Source organism: Cyprinus carpio, unplaced genomic scaffold (assembly GCF_018340385.1).
Source record: "Cyprinus carpio isolate SPL01 unplaced genomic scaffold, ASM1834038v1 S000006721, whole genome shotgun sequence".
NCBI lineage: Eukaryota > Metazoa > Chordata > Actinopteri > Cypriniformes > Cyprinidae > Cyprinus > Cyprinus carpio.
Genome location: NW_024879326.1, coordinates 284,562 through 289,834, shown reverse-complemented (window position 1 = coordinate 289,834; position 5,273 = coordinate 284,562). Strand labels below are relative to the sequence as shown.

At 44.4% G+C, this 5,273-nt stretch overlaps 1 pseudogene; it reads left to right on the top strand.

Annotated features, from left to right (window-relative positions):
* The window catches only part of LOC109105515, a 6,850-nt pseudogene extending 3,354 nt beyond the window's left edge, over nt 1–3,496 (top strand).
* Nucleotides 3,497–5,273: the final 1,777 nt, after the last annotated feature.

The window sequence follows — 5,273 nt, the reverse complement described above, 5'->3', positions numbered from 1 at the left end:
GCGACGATCCAATGGACCCCGTGAAGGAGGCCGAGCAGCTGCCATCCCGCCGCAAGCAGGACCGATGCTCCGTGACCCGAGCCGTGTCTCCCGTGAGGCCGGTGTGGCGGAGTCCTGAAGACACGCCCGAGTGCGGGCTGCTTCCGGCGCAAGGACGAGAAGGACACCCGCCGCCTGCCGCGGTACAGGACGGAGCCACACGCGCTTCCCACCTGGGCCGCATCGTGAACGGAGGCTCACACTGGTCGCAGGAGTTCACCCCGATCCCGCACAGACCCGAAGACACGCCCTCAGACGAGGAGGAGTCCGGAGCGCAGGGGCGGGCCACACCCCACCACAGCCAATCACAGGGGGACGGAGGAGGGGGCGGAGCAGCGGCCGGAAGCGGCCGGAAGAGGAAGTCCCAGACGCCTCAGCAGTGTCCCGTCTGTCAGAAGATCATCCACGGGGCGGGAAAGCTTCCGCGGCACATGAGAACACACACCGGAGAGAAACCATTCCAGTGCTCGGCCTGCGGCGTCCGCTTCACAAGGTACGATACGTTCACAATCTACCAAGGTTTTATGCATTTGACTGACAAATGTATCCAAAGCAACTTACACTACATTTGATCAGTTCTTAACTGCATACGCTCTACAGTTTGAGCCACAGGCAAGTAGGCAGGGGATTGACCCACGTAATCAATCTCTCGATTCTTCTTTCAGTAGAAACACGGTCAAGGATTTTATCTTCTGCTATTGGAGAAAATGAATACGCTGAAATTATATTTGTTGTAGTTTAAGTTCACCATCATAGAAGTTTACCAAACTGTGAAGACTTTGTGGGTTAGGGTTAGTGTGTGTCGTGAACCATTGCTTTATTGAATGCTGAGTATTTTAACACTTCAGTTTTAGTGGGTATAAATAAAGTTGGTTATGAGTCACAGTTTCAGGCTTGCACCTGCCAGAACATTGCAGTTAACCTCTTTCATTTCTCGTCTCAGGAACGACAAGCTGAAGATCCACATGCGGAAGCACACGGGCGAGCGGCCGTATCCGTGTCCCAGCTGCCCCGCGCGCTTCCTTCACTCCTACGACCTGAAGAACCATCTCTCGCTGCACAGCGGCGACCGGCCCTTCGAGTGTCCACTCTGCCACAAGGCTTTCGCCCGCGAGGACCATCTGCAGCGCCACAGGAAGGGCCACAGCTGCCTGGAGCTCCGGACGGCACCGCCGCCGCGCCGCGGGACTGGGCCTGATCCCAGCGGCTCCCCGCCGTCTGAATCCTTCGGCCTCCGTCAGCAGCTTCCGGATCACATGAGCGTCGCGGCGGCCGCCCAGCTCCTCGAGGGCCACGGCGTCCCCATGCAAGGTGTCCCGCTGCTGACGGGGGCCCGCATGCCCTTCCCGGAGCTGCTGTGGCGGGCGGTCGCGGGGCCGGTGGGACAAGCCCTGGATAAAGCCGAAGGAGGCTCATCTCCACACGGGAGCGCATCGGTCACACACAGAACGTGGGAGGAGGAAGATGAGGAGCAGGAAGCTGCTGGGGAGGAGGAAGAGTGACCACGCCCATCTGTGTGTGTGTGTTTGTGTGTGTGTGTGTGTGTGTGTGTCAGTTATGTAGTCGCCCCATCTTCTGTTTCTGGTGGAGCTCCAGTCGATCGTTTTGTTTGTTAGATCTGCTTTGTTTCTGTGGTACATGGTTTCTGTATGAATCCAAATCAACTGCTTTCGGAGATCCGTCTTGTTTTGTTAATGTTCTGTGAGGAGTGCCGAGGCCGACGATGTTCACACTATGCAAAATTCGAGTGCTTGAACAAACCTGGTTTTAAAAACAGACAACTGAATGAATTAAGAATGCAAATGAAGCAGCTGGAGGCGTGGCCTTGCTCTCGGTGGTAGAGATCGCCACCTACAGGCCAGCATCGCAGCGGCGCTCGGGCATCATGAAGGTGAATCTACTGTAGCTGCTCTTCAATTTAGCCTTTTCCAAATAAAATGAGTTTGGAATTCTTTTCAAATGATAGAATTTACTTTCATACCAAAGATTATTGGTTAGTTTGGTCTTAAATGAGATGAATTATATGTATTCTTCAGATATTTGTAGCCTTTTTTTTTTCTCTGTCGTCGGAGAGGAAGACTTCAGATGGACCAGGTCTCAGTTCTCACACATTTAAAAGGGCTTTCGGGACTGTGTTTAAACGCTCTGATGGAGAAAGAGCGTGAATCTCGATCTTTCGTTTACGTTTCTTCTGTTTTTGAGTTTGGGGGGATGAGCTTTATTTTTGATGCTGAGTTTAAAGAAGGGGTCTAGTTTTCTTTAACGAGGAAATGGCAGGATGGAGAGTTCTTTTGTATACTATTCTATTTATTTATTTGTTGGTTTGATATTTATTGTGACTTTCCTGGTGGAGGCGCTTGGGTAATTCTGCATCTTCTCTTTCTTGCGGCGCTTCCTTCTCGGAGCGACTCCTCGAGCCTGGTCTCGGATCGGTTTTGCCTTTTTAATTGTAATGGCCTCAGGTGGCTGATCTCTGGTCAGTTTATCCCAGGTAACATCACTGCAGGTGTGCAGACGCTCAGGTGCTGTAGAGAACTGAGATTCAGACGTCCTCAGTTTGCAAAGTTTTGCACATGAACTTCTGAATAAAAGTACAATCCCTCCGATGACCAGCACAGAACAGACAGAATGAAACGAGGAGGAGGAGTCTTGCCTTTTTTTTTGAAGCAAATACATATCTGAGATATTTTTGAAAAAATAAAAAATAAAAAAATCGCATTATATGAAAAATGAGTCCTTGGTGACATTTATAACTATAGCTTTAGCCGCCTTCATTCGCTGCAGGAGCTTTGGGCTCTTTGACCTTCTCTAGAATATTACAGCTCTCTATAATCTAAATATCGATCGATTATGGGATGCATTCTGGGGTTTTCGTCTGGAGTACGTTACTGTTCTGCTGACAGTATAGGGAAACTACCCAAAGAGGTTTATTTGCACTAAAACGGGATCTCTGTGTTGTGATATATTGTCTTGCTCATTAGTCTCCACTTATGATTGATTCAAAACGTCTTTGCATCTTGATTATTAAGTTCTTTGCAGAAGTTCTGATTTTTTTTTTTATGTAAAAGGTCAAGCTGCCTTAGTTTGTTTTATTTTTTGCAACTATTCTCAGGAAATCTTGAGCCATGCACTAAGTGGTTATGCAAATGTTTGGTGAATATTAATTTATTGTATATATTTGAGCTTGGAAATATGACCGCCCTGTTATTAAGTAAAGTTTCTTTACATCTGTCTCTTAAAATACGTTGTTTATTGATTGAATCGGAGTTGTTTTATATCAGAAGCAGAGCGATGACTGGTTTTGATTGTGTTTGGGGTGAAGGGATGAGGCTCCTGGTGAAAGCCTTTAATCAGGGATTTGTGTTCTGTTCATGGAGTGAAATCTTTCTCAGTGATGGCAATCATTTCTCATACTGTACAAATAAAGAGCAAATAAACAAAGATTTATGTAAGAACAGATTGTGCTGCCTCCTGCTGGTCTTTCATTGTTTTTTTTTATCTTTTGTGGTAAATATTTGTCCGCTGCACGCGCTCCCGCTATGATAAAAGATACGACTGTTAATATTCATCAAGTGACGTCATTGTGTTTTAATTAATATTCATGATGACAGACGGCTGCCGGATTCCAGAAAACTCCTGATTAATACTGAAGATGAGACCTCGCTAGTGCTAGTGTAAGGAGGATATATATTTATGAAATATTATACTGTGATTTATATATTTAATCTTTGTTCCTATGTGTGGGTGATTATTAATGAAGAACATGTTTATTCAGTAAAATGTACATTCACAGCGATTTCCACCTTACTTGATTTCCTTTTTAAAAATAATTTTTAAAAAATCTACTCGTCTTTATCACAAAAAAAAGAAGAATACATGTTTTCATCACAAAAAAATTGAATCTAAAATAAATAATTTACTTGTAAGATACAATAATAACCTTTAAAACACAATAATAACCTATTTCAGTATTTATAAATAATATTTATAAAATAATTGTCTTTAAAAATAATAAAATAAATACTTTTTTTACTGTTTGGATTAAACGAACACGTATATTTTTAGTATTCTGGCGGTTTTTTTTTTTTTTTTTTTTTTTTTTTTTTTTTTTTTTTTTTTTTTTTTTTTTTTTTTTTTTTTTTTTTTTGTTAAATATTAATCTGAAGGTTCCTGCTAATAAACAGTTTCATGTAAAACCCACCTTCTCCTGAACTGAAACTGAAATTGAATGCCATGTAAAGCGATTATAGTCAGAACAATCAGCCTTTTTATAGTGCATATAAAACCCACAACACATGCTCTATGAAGACTAACGTACAACGAACCGCAAAGCACCACCGCACACATTAATGAACTGTTTTATTCGAGCCTGTCGACAAACTTTGATTTTAGTTCCACCTGCTGGAGAAACTACACACGTGCTGGAAAAAACCGGAGCATCAGAACGACAATTACATATTTTATACTAAATATTTATACCGAAACAGAAGTCATTTCAAACGTTATCTGTATATTTTAATGTCATCATTCCACAGTAAATGTACAAAGTAAATAACAACATTTATATTGGACAAATATTATATTTGTACGTGCGCGTCAGCCGTCCTCTGGCTCCGCCCCTGCGTAAGCGACGGGAGTTTATGATACTGCGCATGCGTGGCGGCAGCGGAAGTGACGCTAGTTGGCTAGTGTGTCTACTAGTGCGTGGGTAGGAGGATGGTTTCGTTTGGTTTGGTTTTGGTTAATAACAGAAAGAGTGGTGGCAAGACACTCATATGTTGTTGTTTGTTGTGCAGAGCGGCGGCGGGTGGTTGTGTGCTGCTCTGCGGCGGGTGTCGGGTCTCACGAATGTTACACAACAACAACAAGCCGAGCAGAACCGGAAGCACTGATATAATCACAAACCAGATGATCACACCTCATATAAACCGCGTCTGCTCCGCTTTACCGCATCACCACAGACCATTACTGTTGCCATGGTAATAACATCATGTTTTGGACTTGAGTTGGGAGCACAGACCATAAACATCATTTCGACCTGTGTGTGAGCACACACACACACACACACACACACACACACGTGTATATATATAGTTAACCCTTGTCTGTCTGAGTGGTTCACGGTTAGCCGGTGTGTCTGGTTCTGGACTGATGCTGATACAGCTCCGAGAGCAGAACACTGATGGTGAGGTTGGTGTGTGTTTGTGTTTGTCAGTCCGGCGCACGTCCAGTAA